Consider the following 19,464-nt stretch of genomic DNA (forward strand, 5'->3'; position numbering starts at 1 on the left):
TGGTAAGAGTCATTCTGCGGTGTTTGCTGTTGGTTTGATGCCTGGGATTGGTAAGGTAGTTTAGTAACGCTTACTGTGGCTTTGGAATTTTGGAATTTGTTTTCGCCACCTTTGGATTTGTATAGGATAGATATACGAATTGCAATTTGTGTAGACAGGTAATGAGGAGACTTTTCTCTACTTTGTATAAGATTTAAACGGCGCAACGTGCGAAGAGTACCTTAAGCTCTACTTTGCTTATAATATTTGCATATTCTGCAAATATTCTATGCCTGTTTCAAGCACACATCGAATAATGTGTTGCTTTTTGGAGGTACCATAATGAGATGTGAATTAAATTAGCCGGCTCCCTTGAGCGAATACCTAAATAGGTTTAGGTATAAAAATATATTTCTTCCTTGGTGATTCTGTATCCACATGGAATTAAAATATGGACATAATACTAACAAGGATCCTTTTTTCTGCACAATTTTATGAATGGAGATATGCAGAGCGATTTTTTGGTGTTCCGCCAGCCAAAGCTAGTGAATTGAAGGGAATTTTGGCTTCTTGGAAATAAAACAGTCTGTTGGGCTGTTTTTTTTAAGTCTTTTGGAATACTATTGAGAAGCTCTTCTTGTAAATATGACTTACAACTAGTATTTACAAATGGTTTGGTTTGAGTACAATCTGTGGGCTGTCCTTTGTTTCTGTCTTAAGTGTTGATCTGTGGGTTAAATGTATGTTGTAATGTCTATGTGGTTCGTGGTTACACATTCAACTTCTGTGAGTAAATAGCGATTGTGCTCTTTGTGTAAGGATTGCTAGCCTTAAGCGCGCTGTATTATGTGTCCTGAATCTATGACCCCTTCTGTATATGTCTGGAATGAGATCAATGTGTGTTTGTGTTTTCTTGCTGTCATCAGTCTGTTATGTAAAATGTCATTTAATTAATATTAAATAAAAATTAAATACAAATCCAGAAATGAACCATATGATATGCTAAATAACTGTATGTTACCATTAAATTGATAAGAGTAATCAACTATGCACATGTACAAACTGCTAATGCTTAAAAGATAAAATTAGAATTCACATTCAATAGGAATAAAATAGGCCCCAATAACGTAATTGTGTGTTTTGCAATAAATAAACTTACAGCATTTTTCTTATATACATTGCATTAGATATAAACAGGCAAACACATCATCTGAGTAAAATTGGATGTTGTTGAACTAAAACACATATTATAGAACATGCATTGAAATGCCTCAGTTTTAAATAGGTATGAATGTTCCATTTCGAAGGTAGGATGCACACCTCGTATGCCTGATTTTTCAAAAACGTATCCAAAATTATTTCAAGAGTGCGTGCAGACTGGATAGGTGCCACACCCAAATGACACCGAATATAATCAACAGTTTTCTGAAGTGGGGCAACATCTTACCCCTTCCAATTGCACAGCTCAATGATGCCTACATGGCAATCATGTGTTCCGATTTATGTATCCAAGTACTCATTTTAATTTCATCACTTTTAAACTATGTATCACTTTTATTTCAACTTATTTTGAAACCACACGCGAAGAGTTAAAGTGCCATTGTTCAACCTGTGCCCCTCCGGATCTCGTGAAAGAACACGACTGGTGCAAAGTTCATCTGAAGCAGCGTTTATTCAGTATAAAACCCAATGCATTTCGGGCTGCGTAGCGCCCTTCGTCGGGGGTCACTATAAATAACAATAAAACAATCTCCAATTACTCTTTTTCCAACCATATTATGACATTTCAAATTCATGTTCAGTTAGTCACAAAACAACATTACATTGCACACCTAGTATTTCACACAATGAGCCCCCGTGTATCAACCAATTCTTATGATCTCCAGCTTTTTACATACCGTACCAAAAACTTCAGGTGAACAGTGCTCTGAACTTTGTCCCCTACTCACTCTGTTCTAAACGCACACGTCCCTCTCACTAATTGCCACCAAAATAAACAATTTGTCCTAACTTCCCGGCTTGTTCTTCTTCCTAAACCCGCTTCTCCATTAACATTTAGATTGCAACAGATATTATAATCCTATGCCCATTCGTCACTTGCCACTTCAGTTTCCTCATTTTTAACATATTGTGCATTCACACACAATTGAAGCTATGACTCCTATCGTAGCTGCAATGTTAACTCGACTTATATCCCTCAGTCACATTCTAATTGTTAACAATCCACTGACCTGCCACAGAGCTTAAAAACAGTCCATCCCCATTTTCATTCCAGCAAGTCTCCACCCCGTTCTTCCACCCTCTCTTAAACACGTTTCACCTTCCCTGCTGCCTCCCTAATGGTACACTGATTTGACAAGGTATCGCTGGTCATTATACTGATTACTTTAATATTATACGGACTCCATTTCCCATGACGCAAGTCACTTGTGGAAACCCAATTACACAAACAGAATCAACATAACCGAATCAACATAATGCGTAGTCATTGGTCCTTTCCTTTGTGCAAACGTATGCTTATCTGTTTCGAGTTTGTATTTAATTGTCTAAACACCAACTTTCCAGATGAACCACGATGTTCTAATGTCCGTGTGGAATCATGCCATTTATTTTCTTATCATTCTCTTTAATCCATTTTTGCTGAACGGGTGCTATCCCAAGGCTGGGCAATAGGTATGAATGTTCCATTTCGAAGGTAGGATGCACACCTCGTATGCCTGATTTTTCAAAAACGTATCCAAAATTATTTCAAGAGTGCGTGCAGACCGGATAGGTGCGACGCCCAAATGACACCGAATATAATCAACAGTTTTCTTAAGTGGGGCAACATCTTACCCCTTCCAATTGCACAGCTCAATGATGCCTACATGGTGGTTCGAAAAGAGTAATTGGAGATAGTTTTATTGTTATTTATAGTGACCCCCGACGAAGGGGATGCGCAGCCCGAAATGCATTGGGTTTTATACTGAATATACGCTGCTTCAGATGAACTTTGCACCAGTCGTGTTCTTTCAAGAGGTCCGGAGGGGCACAGGTTGAACACTAGAAATTTGAAAAAATGGCACTTTAACTCTTCGCGTGTGGTTTCAAAATAAGTTGAAATAAAAGTGATAAATAGTTTAAAAGTGATGGAATTAAAATGAGTACATAGATAAATAAATCGGAACACATGATTGCCATGTAGGCATCATTGAGCTGTGCAATTGGAAGGGGTAAGATGTTGCCCCACTTCAGAAATCAGTTTTAAATAGACCATCACAGTGCTTCCATTTCAACACTAAAAAAAAGCTTTCCGACAGCTGTGTTTTAACTGCAGCTGAGCAAACAGCTGTCGTTTTTTTGTAGGCCACGGAGAGACAGGAATGTTGAGTTAGCTAGGATTTCCTCAGTACTAGCATGGTGAAAAATCCTACATTTCAGATTGCTGTTTTAAAAAGTTACAAAAATCAGGTTCATTATTTTAGATACCAGGAAAACATTTAAGGTAGGGATTTCCTTTCCTATAGCCTTTTACATAAGCACATTCTTGGTTCTGATGTTAAATAATGACTGTCCTTTTAAAAAAGCACGCAAAACTTTCCATGGTTCAAGTTAGGCTTCTGTGCTTAGGCTTATGAATGAATGCGTCTAAATATGATAGGCAAGGAATGAAGCTTGCTTTTTCTATGTGGAATTATCAAAATGATTGGTTTTATAATATATATATATATATTAATTATGAAAAAATTATTTAAAAAAATATATAAGTGCTTTTAAATTCGTTTTTAATATTTATAAAGCTTAATACTCATACTGTGACCTCCTAGAATCAAAATGCAATTTAAGTTGTGTGCTATCACATAATGAGGAAATTTGCATATGAAATATCACTCTGTGCAGGCGTAAAAAAAACTCATTTTATATGGATAGATATGATTATTTTAATTTCCAATTCCTGGACTATCTAGTAAACATTCAGAGGATGACTATTATGCAAAATACATATAGGATATTCATTTTTAAGTGCCCCAAATATCAAAGCCGAAATTGGGTAAAATTCACTAATTTAAAAAAAGAATTGTGCATTCAGAGCAGCTTTAAACTGCCTTAGGCTTCAGAAAATGCATACATTTAGGTATAATACAAATAGCTGACTTTTATATTGTTAGACAAGTATATTGCACACTGCTTACAATTGAAAATAAATATAAAAAACCAGCAGAAGTTATTAACCTGACAAACCGGTGAATGGGTAAGCTTTCAGTTTTCAGGGTGACTTTGAATAGGGAAAGCTGCATGGAATACTTTGCACACAGAATAGGACAGCTGGGAAGGGTTAAAAGTCAGTTCTATATTTAGAAGCCTGGCAGGGCTACCAGAGCAAGGTCTGCTTTGACATTTAGACATCTGAAACCTTTTGAAAGACAAGATGGCAGCGCAGGGAAAGAAGGGTGAGTTGTGCTTATTTTTTGTTGGCAAAAGCACTTTATGCACTCATGTGGTAGCAAACGATATAATGGTAAATGTGAACTTTGATTAACAGATAAGCTTTGCCATGTTTATATAGCACTAATGCTTAAAAGCTGAGGTAATGAAATTTAGTTTGACTTCATGTGCCCCAACGTTACATTTGTACATTTGCTAAAAGGGTTTGGGGTTTGGGTATTCATGTTTTTTTTAGCCCTCTCAAAAGTGCTATGTACCTCCTATAACTTTGTTTATGCCCAGTTGCTACAAACAGGGATTGATAATGTTGACAGAAATGAAACCTGTTTCAGGTTTCCTACTGTCAAAATGGGGAAGGAGGCTAGCTCCTCTACAAATTAAGGCTAGGTAATATGAATGCTGCTCTCTCCTTTTCTCAATTTTCTTTTTAGCCTGTCTAAACTAGCTGTGAAAGAGCAATGACACATTTAATTGGCTATTCATTAACACTGTTTTAAACATTGTTAGCATTAATAACAGGAATACAAAATATATGTTATGTTACTGCCCATCCTGTTTGATGAAATTATGACAGGATCAGTAGTTTAGATTGCTGTTCCCTTATTTTGACCTTTAAGGGGAGAAAGAGGTGGGTAGTTTTTGTTTTAAAATTCTTAGGTGATAGCATCATTATTGTATGTTATTCCATTCTACATAGTTTTGCAAGGGCATTGCTAGTTTTTATTAGCTAGTCCGTGTAAATTAGCTGACAGTCCTTTTTAGAGCGGATGTTGCATAGTTTGGATCATGAAAAGTAGAACGCAGGGGATGCCCATGTGATCCTTAGCAAAAAACAATGTTTTGAAGGAAATGTTGTTTTATAGATAAGAGCCCCTGTGAAATGAGCAGTTTTAGATTTTCCTGTTGCACCTATAACATGAGCGCATGGTCCTAAGCGTACAATGTAGGTGATTTTATTAAGAAGAATCGTTTTAGAAGTGTCTGCAGTCCAGTACAAGTAATGTAAAATGTATGAGCAAAAGTGTAGAACATTTCCTTTTTTTCGGGTTTTTAGTGTTTTCAGATTAATACACAGGAATACACTAAAGTAAGGATTTAGGGTATATCTATGTTGTTTTTCTCTTTTCCTCACAATTTTAAAAATGGATACAGACTTCCTTGGCTGCTTGAGATTGGGTGATGTATTAATCTTGTCAGTTCACCAGAGAGTTTCTTTTATACTTGCCAATAGGTCCAGGCTGTTGTTTTTTTTTACTCTCACTTAGATAGATGGTAGTGTTTCTTGGGTGCCTTGCTAATATATGAGGCGTCCCAAGACTAGGAAGTATTCAGAGACTATCCTCTCTGTTGATAGACTGTTTCTGTGCCTTGTCTAAAGACTTTTCGTTCTGTCCACCAATAGATATTTGCTGCCTTACAACCATTGCCAGAGGGGCCCAGACATCAGATTCAGCCTGGGGAGTCAGCGTCAGCAGCAGTCCGGCTTGAAGCCAAAGTGAAGGTAACCAGCACAGGTATTGCTGGCAACGAGGACCTCAGTGAAGGCGGAAGCCCTGAGATGTAATGTGTAACCCTGCCACTGTCTTGGGTGAAAGACGGGGTCACAAATCAGAAAGGAGGAATTGTGGATCATGCCCAGCTGAGAGTCACAGGCCGACCAGAATGGCGAGGAGGCTTTGCTTGAGGCGACCCCTTTTGAAACAAGGGTTGCTTCAGAGATCCTAGCATCAGGCCTCTGAATCCTGTTCCTAAAGTCAATGCAAGTTTGTTCCTTTGTTTGTTGGTCAAGAGATACCTGGGTACACTGGATGCAAATGTGTTGCCCCAACAAATGAGCAGTGCGCCAGCAGAGCAATACAGGAGCTAGGGAAGGACTTGAGATTAGGGTACAGGTGCTGTGTCTCTGGTGCCTTTTAGATTGAAGTGAAGACATCTGGTGCACTGCCTGAAACACTGGACAGGATCGCTAAGAGCATTTGCCTTGTGGGTGACTGCCCTATCCTGAAAGAAGAGACTTTTTCCTTGAAACTGGGCTGTGATTCTTCAGTTGCGAGTTTTGCAGCTCCACCGTGGAAACAACAAGAGCCTGCCTGTGAGGCTCAAACGGACACAGGGAGAAGACTCCCCTCTGCTTGGTTGTACAGCGGCTTCAATTTCCCCAAGGACATCTTCTTTTTCTTGTTAATAATGTACCCCTTTGGATGTCCTGTTTTTAAGGAGGAGCCACCCTTTGCAGCTCTTCGTCCTAATTCCTATGGCCCTGTGTGGTCCTCCTGGTACCTTGGAGCCAGGATTGTTTTTGTAATAATCTGTTTAATTGCTTTAATATTTGCATTAGTTATATTTATTATGCATGAAAAACATTTTTCTGAGCAATTGAAAAATGTGACTTTGCCCTTTCCTTGAATGTATTAAATTGATGTTCTAGCCCTCATAAAAGGAAAATGGAACAGTCTAGTGAAGATATTTTTGTTAGAGATGTCCTGTTAGCTATACTGAAATTGAAATGAATAGTCACTGAAATGCATAGGAACCCTGAAAATGTTTACTAGATGATTTTAGGATTTGCTTTTGCTTAGGGTTGTGAAAATGATAATTCTGTTCATAATAGTGGTCAATACTCTCTCCACTCTGTTTAGAATGGAAAATACCCACCTAGCAATGAATTAGGATATTGATAAATTTATGAAAATAAATGTGCAAATATTTTCTATGTTCCTACTGGATCATAGGAATGTCTTTAGCTCATGCTAAAAGGACTATCAGTTAAATATTGCATGAATATGTTAGCATGAGATGAAAGCCATTTTGTATTTCTGGCAGCCATCTTGTTTGCCATGTGCTGCCATGTGCTCGCCATGTGCTCTGTCCTCCCTCAGTGTTGACTGCTCTTGTAATCTGCCTAGAAACTAACTATATTCAGCATCTTCCACCTTCGCACATGCTCAGTTGAGCTTGCAGCTGTCCTTTCAACTGTTTCTAGTATGTAAATGCCAGGATGTGTTTGCCAAAAACAGCCACTGTTAGCTACTCCCACTTTGTTGAGCAAGCAGATCTATCATACATATATATATTTGAGGCAGTCTCTACTCCTTAGACTGCCTCATTCATTTGCTAAGGCTTATGTGTGACGTAGTCTCCCTCATCTGAGGTATAATAAATATGTATTTTATATTTCAGCTTCTGTGCCAATTTCTTCTTTGTTGGTTTATAAGGACCAAGTATCAGTGGGACCCCTGAGAAGGTTTCTTGTTTTCTTCACTATGAAGATTGCGCTATTTTTTTAAACTCTAATCGAATTGCCAAGGTGAACGGTTCACGTGGAGAAGTGTGGCTCAATGGTTAGAGCGGCAGACCCTGATGCAGAGGTGTAGCCCGGGACCAGGGTTCAATTCCCCGCCTCGGCGGGTCTTGGGCTCAAATTTCCATGGTCCTGAAAATTCTTGCCTCAGTGCCTATTCCAATCATGGAGTCCCGCTCTGCAACTCTGGGCAATAGCTTGCTTAATCTCCACAACGGCCCCCACAACACTAAGGATCCCTGGCTTCCACCTTGGGGGTGCCCAGGAGTGTATACCTCACAGGGAAAGCCAGGACGGGTTCCACAGCGGCATTCGTACAAGCGCCTTGAGACCCTTGCGGGTGAGTAGTGCGCTATACAAGTATCAATTTACAATTTACATTTACAGACTTTCTAAGTAGACTATTTTTTTGGCAGGGGGTCAGTGGGGGCTCCACAAACTTGCGCACGGTCAAACGATTATGACTACTAATCCAGGTGCCGACTGACGAGTGGGCGTCGGGGGGTTTGGGGAGGTGGCGCATTTACCAAACACAAACTGAAGTTTTTACAGTTTTTAGTCCTTTTACCTTTCTACATTTTGATTGTTTTTACTGTAATGATTTTAAATAACTGTACAGTTAATAAATACAAATTCAAATTCATTGGAATATATACTAAAATCTATAACAAACTAATACTGAAGTAAAGGTACAAATTAATAAATAAAAAATACATGAAAACAATGAAACACAATCCCAAAAATCTCTCAGATGCCAAAATCAAACAAGTACACTGTAAATTAAAACATTTTTTCACTATTCAAAAAGAATTTATTATTGAAAACAATGAATAAAAAGTAAAAGATATATCAATATAATGTTTTACAAAATTAACACACTACAATTAAATTAATTTGTACAACTATAACAAAATGTAAATATCACATCATTTTTAAAATAACTATGTTTGAACTAATAATTTAAATACTTGTTTATGTGAAAATCATTAAAAAATAAAGTTTATGTTTAAAATGTAAATTAGAGTTTTAACTTTTTTGTAAAATGTATAAAACACTATGGCATTTATTATATTTATATTTACAATTCAAAATTTGAAAATAATGAAGAAACAATACTTCTGACCATTACAAAAGCACCATTACTTCTAAAATATACAAATAAAACAAATATTTACACCTATAAAATGAAAAACAACATTTTACAAATTAAGGGCCCGATTGCGATCTTGCTAGGAAAGCCCTTCGTGCGTCTCAGATCCGGAGGGCTTTCCGAGCGAAACGTGCTACAGGAGTCCATATGAGTGAGTACGATGCATCTGTATGGTTACGGACTCGGGTCACTCGGAATCCCATTGATTTTTATGGGAGCCTGTGTACCGACTAAGTCTGGGCGAGGAAATCTGCTCCACTTGCAGAGTTTGCAGATCTTTCCGCACTCTGCCTCATACGGAGCCCACAGAGTTTTCTCCGTCGCTTGCTTTCACCAACATCACAACGGTGAGATTTTTCCTCGTTCGCAATTGTCAACATCAAGTTGGTGAGTGCAAGCATGGAAAATCTACCTTCCGACAAGATTTCTCAACGTGGGCGGTCAGATTTCCCATTGCGAATGGTCTCCTATGCTCATGACTGCTCATGTTGAAAAACCGTCTGTTCGGGTTGAGAAAGCTACTGGAGCTGCAGAAAGGAAGCATCATCAGTTTGCGCTGTGCATGGTGCCGTTCACGATGATTGCTCAGTGTGGACAAGCACCTGGCACTGAAAATCACTGCGAACAGCATTTATCTAAAGAAACTCCAGTGCTCGCGGGGCTCTGCGTAGAGTGGCAGAATTTTTTTGCACTTCTCGGCGTTCCGCAGAGCAGAACACCACGAACTCCGCCCAGGCTTAGTATTGATGCATACACAGGCTCCTACAGCAAAAAGGGGTGGGAGGGGAAAAGTGAACACCCTGTGGCACATGGTGCATGCCTGGATCAGGGGGGCTTCTGCCCCCTCGTAAAAGATTCAGAAGGCCCTGGGTGAAGGGGTGCTGGCGTTGGTCCCCCAAAATACGCTTCCAACAGCCGTTTCATCTGGCTGAGACCGAGTCGATGTGGCTGTCCGAACCTTGCATTGTACTAGCTCAGTCAGAATCAGACTCCATTGCAGGGCACGAGTCGGCTACGAACAAGTCGTATGGACAGGATTGGGTTCTGAAAGCGATTTTGTCGACGTGTATGCAATCTTCGCATCGTACTTGGTCGTTTGGACCTGTGTACGATTCGGCTTTCCAGAGAAGCCAAATCAGGTTCTGTGCCCTTCCAAACGACATCGTAATCAGGCCCTACATTTTTTTAATTAAAGTATACATTTCATAAAAAACCACGGAGGGCGACATTTTCATTTATAAAATCCTCTACCATCCGATTCCTCTGTGAACCCCAAATCTTGCTACTAAAAGGTATCATATCACCTTAACAACTTTATTTATATTTTTCTCTTAGATATATAAAATTAACAATGATATTAAAAACATACTTAAAAAAAAGATATTCTTTTCACTTAAAATCCTGTTGACCAAATGTCCTTCATCCCGATATTCTTGTAAAGATATTTTGGCAACACAATATTAAAAACTCTATATTTTTTTAAAACACTCTCCCAGGCCAAACACATTTGACAATACAGAAGTTGAGCAACTTCTTTGCCATGTTATCCTCGAATATCTGTGGCTAACCACAGAACTGTGAGGTCATAGCAGTGGCAAAACCATGCTGTACCAAAACCAAGTAACACAGATAAAACATCATTACATTACTTTACATGTCATGTGCAGTGCTGATTTTTGTTGCATATATGCCTGTTGTGTATCATGATGCACAAACACTTACTTTAGAAGGTGCTATTTTTGCAAGTGCTCCCTCTATATAACTTTGTGTCTGATGCTTGGTTTCCTGTAGAGCATAAATATAGACAGTCACACGGCGCAAATCAACAAGTCATTTCCATGTAATATTTTCATTTGACACATTGCATTAGAGTTAGTCAAAGATGTCTAAAGTTATGGAAAGGACACGTAATTCCACAGGATGAACCAAGCTATTTTTTTTAAATCGAATAAATTAGGAAGTGTACAGTTTTGGTATGGAAATAATTGTATATTGAGTAATAATACCTCTTTATTTATAAAATGTTCTGTGCAACAATGCAGAAATGTCATGCAAAATGATGCAAGTATATAACACTGGTATAAATGGCTCTTCATCGCCTAGCACTGTCACCGCTAATGGAGAAGATTGCACTTGTTATGCATAACTTAATTTTCAGCGAAATACAAAAGGTGACAGGTAACATTTTTAGTTTATTAAATGTGAGCAAAGCGTGTACTTTGCAAAACAACTTATAAATGTGCTCTAAAATATTCATTTTTACCAAGAACTCTGACTGCATGCAAAACAGAGCTATCCTCTTCTCTTGAACTTTCACCATCACAAATGCATTAATGCAATGTAGGTATTTCAGTTTGTCCCTCGCTAACAAGAAGTTTACAAAATATAATACACTCATAAATGGATATAAAATATGCTTAAGAGTAGGTTCGACAAAACAAAATTCTCCATGAAATGCAGGGTAGCTGATCTTATCCTAGTAGAATCCCTACTCGGGCCGGACTGGCCATACTTCACTCCGGCATTTCCCCAGCAGGCTGGAGGCTCAGAACTGATTTTAGAGTTGGAAGGGATGCCATGACCCAAGCGTGCCAAGGCAGAGTGGGGTGGGTTACAACATTTTAGCCAGGGCTCATTTTGGTTTCCAGTCCACACAACAGTTTGCATAATTAACATGGGTGGGTGCACCACACTTGCCCTAGTGATACTACTTAACCTACAATGACAATTAGAATTCCTGGGGCTTTCTTGGGAACGAGAGGGTCCCCCTGCAGAGTTGGTAGTAGTTTATTGGCTCAGATAGTGTGATTGTTCCCCTGCACATGTAAGTTGATATCAGACGTACCGGGTAGGTGACCCAGCAAAGTGCCAAACAATCAGCTGTGCAGTGGGTCTTGGTAGGATGGGCTATTGACTAGATCCAAAATCCTCAAAGCAAGGAAAGAATATTGAGGATGTATACACCATGCCCAAATGCGTTGGTCCATGCTGACATAGCCCGAATAATGCGCCCGCTTAAGTTAAGTTACTACTCAATTTCAAGTGCAGCATACAGGATATTCAAAAATTATTTCCTCTTCAGCATACTAACCCTCTAGTTGCACAAATAGGCTAACCTGTGATGAACTTCCATCCTCATACAACGAATGCACTGCAGCACTTGTGGTCAATAGCAACTTTCCGATGGGCAGGAATGTAGGGATGTGCTGTAAGCCAGCCTCAGCTACAAAGTAATGTACCTTAACTGTTTTGGTAGCAGACGTTACCAAACTTTTGAAGGAAAAAGTAGACACTTCTAACGTGACAGCGTCCAACATGACAGTGAAAATGTGTGTAACTTGAGTACGTGTGTTAACCTGTCACAGTAATCTCATTATAGTAACCGTCCTTGTTAACCCTCGGAGTAATCTCAGTTTAGTAACTGTCCCCATATTCATACTGGTTAATGCCCAACAACTTACCACCCTCAAAAGTATCCTCCAGGTGGGTTGGGATTACCGCCTTCATCACTTTACAATATAGCAGCCACTTTGGGGCGCGGGTGTAGTTACATATCAAATCCACCTTAAATTCCAATTTCTTGGAATGCAAAACCGTCATTTAATTTGATATGGGTAATGGAAGTAGCACCTTCAAAAATGACGGATGTTAAAAGTGCAGAAGCAGAACGAATTTTAGGTGCAAAGACTCCCTGTAAACGTTTACAGTTTAACCATTCTCAACACTATGCATATGGCCCTGTTTGTGACGTCAGGGGTCAGATGCAACAGATCCTATGATCTTTTTTACACATGGCGAGAAAGGTAAGCCAGGTGCACGCAATCCTAGGTTTAGACGGCAGAGATTTAAAGTGCATATTGAACAGTGGTTTGTGTATGTACCGGATTCATTGCACTCATTTGAAATTAAAATGATTATTGTCCGAAGATACTAGAGTTCCGAACATGGATATACAATATGCTTTTTTAAGTTTAATACTTTCATTTGAATTATTGCAATACATAAGGATAAAAAGAATTATATTAAGATCTTCAGGGTGGATGGAAATGTAACTATCCATTCGATCTGTAATATATAGTAAAGAACAACGATTAGTATGTATACAATCAAAAGAATAAACAAAGTGTAATACATTTTTATATATTTTAGCAATAAGGTAAGACGATAACAAGAGTATAGCAGTAAATATACGCATAATAAAACATAACGAATTGAGTATCAAACAGGATGAGTAATTGAGAGTGAAGTTCAGCAGAAAAGATAGAAAGGTTAGAGAAAAAGAAACACGAAAATAGAAAAGAAATGGAGGAAAAGAGAGGGATAGAAGGAGATTGGTTAAAATAAAAAATAACGTCGAATCCTGACGATACAATGGAATAAACACAACACAACCGAATTGTGTTAAATATTTTTTAATCTACATTAGCTATTGAATATAATACAGAGCATGTTCTAACCGCAACTTAAATTTTTTCCATAGTTTTTATTAACATTTCGAATTTCGTATAGATAACTTTCATTTAGTTCCCTTGGTAACGAAACAGCAACTTAACTTAATGAAACAGAGAAATGCTAGATGTCTCTGTGGTGGAGAACTTCGCATGTAATGTGATAACAACAACATACTGATAAGAAGAGAAGAACACTTGACATCTCCTTTCTTCGAGCTGGTCCTTATACACATTCAACATGCACTGGTAATAAAATGGTAACTATAAGTACTACAAAGAGAATGGGAAGAGGTTTGGGCCTCACTCCCTCAAACCTGACCTGCTGTAAGTGGTTGGTCATGTAAAAAAGGACCAGTCTAAGACTATACCACCCATCCCAGCTCAAGATGGAAATAAAAGTTCAGTGATCAGTTGTATGGAAAGGTGCTTAGAGAATCATTAATATTTTCGAAACAGACTCTGTACAGGTGAACTTAAAAGATATATCTAGTTATAGGGTTCAAGTGGGGCTGATGCACAATAAGTAAAAGGTCGTGGACATGAGTATCAACTGAACACAGATTGTTGGAGGGATTTTGTGTGGAAACAGAACTGTGTCTGGGATCACAGGATGTCAGAATGTAGGGACTGAGTAACATCAGTAACTACGGGTCTAAATCTGACTAGCTCACATGCCTCACCTACTCTCCTAACCTTCCCAGAGTAACAGGTAAGTAACAGCCTAGAACACAACTCTCTAGTCCACAAGGAAACCGTGGAAACAGGTCATCACCTTTTGTTTCTCACTCATGCATTTCCATAATAAACAAAAGAAAGACACAAGGAAAGTTTAGAAGTATTTATTGAAACTACCATTGTCTATTATGAAGCAGTTCTGCTGTGATTAGAAAACGTATACAATTAAGTAATTAAATTAACATTATGAGTAAACTGTATACAATGAAAAACTCTATCATGGCGAATAATATATCTGCCTAAGACTACCCTCACTACATGAACACAGTGATATATTGGTTATCTTTGGGATTAGTCCTTGATCCCATAATGGCATTTTATAGTTAGGTGGTTTGCATCTAAGATTGCGCAAGGATGGTGCACCCGTTTCATGACATTTCACCTCTGCTGGAATTCTCATATCTGTTTTCCAAAAGGCAAGTCTCAGTTTATAGGATAAAAAGTGCTGTGTTAGAAAACAACACCTGTGCCTCTATATTGTGTCTAAACGTTAGGAGATGTTGCTCTACCAAGCACAGAAAAACAGGGCACTATGTTGTTCAACCTTGCACAAGATGTTCAGACTGAATCCCAAGAAGAACTGAATAACAATAACATGTACAGCTTATGTCTAGAATAATATCCTGCCACAAAAATAAATGTGTTATGTGTGGCTGTACAAATACAAGCAGCCTACAACATAACGTTAGGCTAAAATAAGTGAGAATCAAAGTAGGCCCTGAAGGGAACTTACCCCAAGATCATAATGCTTGGTCTTAGACAGCAAACACAGCATAGCCCCAAAACAATTCAGTCCCCTCTCCCTCGTATGCTTCTGCCACTTTCTAAGTAAAGATGATATTCTGCCAATTGTGTGTCTGCAGACTTCCAAAATACAAGATGTATTGATAGCTTTTGCTACAATGGAAGAGCTGAGACGAGTTTGAAAGGCTACTTTGGTGGGTGGTGCAATGAGCGCTGCAAGCCCACCAGCAGCATTTAATTTACTGGCCCCGGGTACATAAAATACGGGGGACTGATAGGTAAATTAAATTAGCCAAACAGGTGTAGATCAATCTTACCATGCTTTACCATAGAGAGCACATGCACTTTACACTGGACAGCATTGATAAAGTGCCCAGAGTTCTAAAAGCACCAACACCAGGTCAGAAAAAATACTAGGAGGAAGGCAAAAAGTTCAGGGATGACCCTGCAAAAAAGGGCCAAGTCCAACAGGTTGTACTTGAAATATTCTGGCATCTGCCTAAATGGGGTGTATCTCATTTTCTTCTTTTGTACAATGCATGCATATGTCTATACTGTGGTGTCATTTGGTTTATGTGTGCTAATCTTTGTGTCATGCTCATGCCTGGATAGTGGTGCCACCTGGCCTTTTGTTTACAATCCTGGCCTGTATTTTTATGTTAAAGCAAGTAAAATAAAATGTAAAAGCAGGGAATCCAGTATTCTTCGGTATGGTGTGAGCCAAGATGTTTTGCTTTTACTAAAGCTATTAGTTTATTACCCGTTTTGTAGGGGCTTTCATACAGCCCTCATCATCTATTGCTCCATTGTTGTCCCGTTCACATGTTTCATCCACCCACAGCAGCATAAAGTATGGGACATAGGTCCAACCACTTCATCCCTAGCCAACTTCATCGTCAGTGGCAGAATTCTGCTTTTTCACAAGCGGCATATCCAAACACAAAGTAGCACCCTTCAGTGCCAGGGACTAATATGGCAGTGTGCTTTTTGAGACAAATTCTAGCTTTTCACCAAGTTTTTCTATAAATATCAACGAGGACCCAGCAGCTACCCCAACAATACTAAAACAATGACAAAACAAAACAATCATTTAGAAGCCAAATGGCTGGAGGCCAATACCAGATGTAATGCTTGTCCCTTTTTTAAATATAATCCTACATTTTTATTTATTTATTTAATGTGATTTTATACAGCGCAAACTTTATCAGAAGGTGTCAGAGCACTTTACATAAGAACCAGTTTCAATACATAAGGATTTAGGATTACGTGTGTTACATACAAGATACATATAGAAAAAATTGCAAATGTACAAGTTGTAAAGTCACACTAGGAAGAGAGTCACTCAAGGAAGCGATACACATGGATAGTCACATAGGAATGGTAGAGAGTACAATGGTCTACAGCATATACTAGTTTTAAAGTTATCTCTATATACATATATATACAAATAGTAGAATTGGGTGGGAGTAGGGAGGGTGGGAGATACTGGGGTATGGAAAAAGGCAAATCAGAGACATTTGAGGATCATCAAGGGGAAACGAGGGACAAGGGTAAAGGCCGAGGGGCCAGTCGGAGGGCCGAGCAAAACCCTGTGGCGCAAATAAGGTGAGGGCCGGCGCGCGCCTGCTGAGGTTGGATCCCGCCGCGTATCCAGCAGCGGGCGCACCACCGGCCCGTCTCGCCCGCTCCGTCGGGTAGGTGGAGCATAAGCGTGCGTGATAGGACCCGAAAGATGGTGAACTATGCCTGGGCAGGGCGAAGCCAGAGGAAACTCTGGTGGAGGTCCGTAGCGGTCCTGACGTGCAAATCGGTCGTCTGATGGTGGGTCAGGGTCCAGGAGAAAGAAGTGTCCGAGAGCAGCAGCAAAGTGGCATCCAGGACACAAGAAAAGAAAGCAAACTAGTCCATGAATAAAGGAACTGAGCAGAGGGGGGCAGCCACAGGAGGAAGGAGGTAAAGGGATTAGGGAACCACCAAAACCAAAATGAGTCAATTAGATGGGCAAACGCTCAGGGGCCACTGGGCAGCAGAGTCGCCGAGGATGTTCGAAGGCACAGTCTCTGGGTCGCACGGGCTCGACCCTCAGGCTGCACGCCAAATGTCTGTGGAAATCCACGTGGGTGCCAGAGACGCAATCCAGGATGGCGTGCCCCCCATGTTAAGACAGCAAAGAAAAGCCAGGGGGCGTCACGCTGTAGTGTTGAGATTCCCAAAGCTGCACCCATGTACCTGGTAATAAGGAAAGGCAAGATCAGCGGAGTGGCTGTAAGATGAAGCTCATATCGCCTCACGGTTATTTGGCATCCCTGTGCTGAGGGCCAGACGGCTGGAAGTGAAAGTAGCAGAAGGTGGGCCTCAGACGGTGTTAACGTCCGGCTCTGGTGGGACCTCGGGCCCCGGGCTCAATGGAGGGAGCCCCACGCTGCTCAGCACCAGATGCGCCTCAGCGCCGGCCACAAGGCTCTCATGGTTGCTGCCGCGATGGCCGATCCCCACCTGAGGCTGCACTTTCATAGCCCGTAGTGGTTGCTGCTGCGGGTGTCGCTGCTCAGTGTGCACAGACTTGGCTTCACTGGAAGCGGCGAGGCATTCCCCAGGCTCCCCGATCCCCTTACCGGCAACCGAGGATCCTCACCACTCGTGGGGTGGGGTGGTGGGCGCCATCTTGGCAAGTGCCGGGGTCCATCGGAAATGCTCCCGATTGCAGAGACTGTTCAGCAGCCGTTGAAAAACACCCAGTTTGTGCCCCGCATGTTCAGCCCGCTGATGGTGTGCTTCCCGGCAGTTGAAACGCCGGTCGGCTGCAGCTGGAAGCTCTGGAGTGCAGCGCAGACCGGGAGCCGAGACGAGCCACGTCCATCCGGCTCCCGGCCCCTTCAGCAAGTACCTGAAGAAACCGACATAAAATTATTTGAGAGCTGCGTAATTACTATCCAAATGTTTATTAAATCGAACAGAGGGATAATAGCCACGGTATGAAAGAATATAGAAATATTTGGATACATTCTTTTCAGCAAACAGTACTGAGGTTTTTTCGAAAAAAATAGATAAATAAATGGTCTGTATATTTTTCTGAAAAATATAGTAACCCTGTTGCTGGTTTAAACTTGATCATATGGGGATTGGAGGAGCACCCAACATAAATCATTATTTAATAAGTACTTTAGAGAATTTTTAGTTGTCTACAGATAAGGGTGTGTCACTGCTGCAACGTGTTGACTTCACTTGTGTGAACATAGATTGATAATTCAACAGGACAGAAATCCTGAGTGCAGTGAGCACTATTCTTATGGAACTTAACGTTCCCTTTTATATCCTAATAAAATCAATCAATTAAGACAGCACACAATTTTGCATGTTCTGTTAATCATTGTTCATTGATAAATCATATGAATCACCATGTGTTATATTACACAATTTAGTCAACAAAGATGCATATAAATTGTACATCAAATTGTTATCCTTTCACAATCATAAACATTCTATATACAGGAAGATTTTTAAAGACATGACATTAAGAAATCATCATTTTCTTAATGTGAAGCCCAATATGAAGCCCGATGCATTTCAGGACTTTGTAGTCCCTTCCTCAGGGGCGAGTTCTGTATATAAACAGATATTGAATTTACATCCATATGTGCATATTAAAGAAATTACATGGAGAAAAAGTCCTATAGTCCAACAAGAGATATATCTGTGTACAGTATCTAATGTTTGGGTAACTTATTCAATAGGGTAGCAGCAGCCAGAGAGAACATGCAACCCTCCCATTTGGCCTTCCACCACCTGGGAGTGATAGCCCTCCTGCTCTCTGCATATCTGAGCCTTCTGCTTGGCACATACACGTTGAAAGCTGTTCTCAAGTACCAAGAACCCCGCTGATGGACAGCCTTGAAAACCAAACACAGGGCTCTAAAGGTCGCCCGCTCTTTCCCGATAATCAATGCAGCCACCGCAATCCCTCCCTAACAGAAAGATGTTTGAACCTCATCCAGTTTTTCAGATTAAGACTCATTTTCGTCATCTCAGATTTCCTTCAGCCACCCTCCTGGGGGTATGAACCCACCTCGGTTGCATGTTCAGATCCACAGGCGGTCTGAGAGGAATGCTTGTTTGAGGCAGAAGCTGCATCTGTGTCAGAACCACTCTTAGGAAAGATTATCCTTGCTCACATTCTCTCCATCAGAACCTTTTCAAGTTCCATCCAGAGGGGCTGCATTGTTTACTGTATTGTCTCAAAGCGCACACATCAAGCTTAGGGAGCACCAATGTAAGCCCCTGTTGCCCATAATGTTCCTTCTCAACATATAGGGCCAGATGCATCAAAGGGTTTTGCCCATTCTGTCTCTATGGGAAAATGTGTTCATGCATAGTGCCCATAGACGTTAATCCCCTGTCGAATGCGCAGGGCTCTGGTGTTTTATATAAGGGAAAGTGCTTTGTCACTGATTGGCTAGTGGGTGTGTAGCTGAACGGGAGAATGAGTCACTTGTTGATGAACGTATGGTTGAGTGAGTGAATGGTTTGATGAATGAATAGATGCAATGATAGATGGGATATGATGCATGCAGCTTCTGTTCCTTAATCCACCATCCTTTGTTAGAAACAACTATCTACAACGTTACAATAAAAATGTAATTGCATCACGATGTCAGGATTAGCATTATACAAAAGTGGGT

The sequence above is a fragment of the Lissotriton vulgaris genome, chromosome 4_1 (assembly GCF_964263255.1).
Source record: "Lissotriton vulgaris chromosome 4_1, aLisVul1.2, whole genome shotgun sequence".
In the NCBI taxonomy this organism is placed as follows: domain Eukaryota; kingdom Metazoa; phylum Chordata; class Amphibia; order Caudata; family Salamandridae; genus Lissotriton; species Lissotriton vulgaris.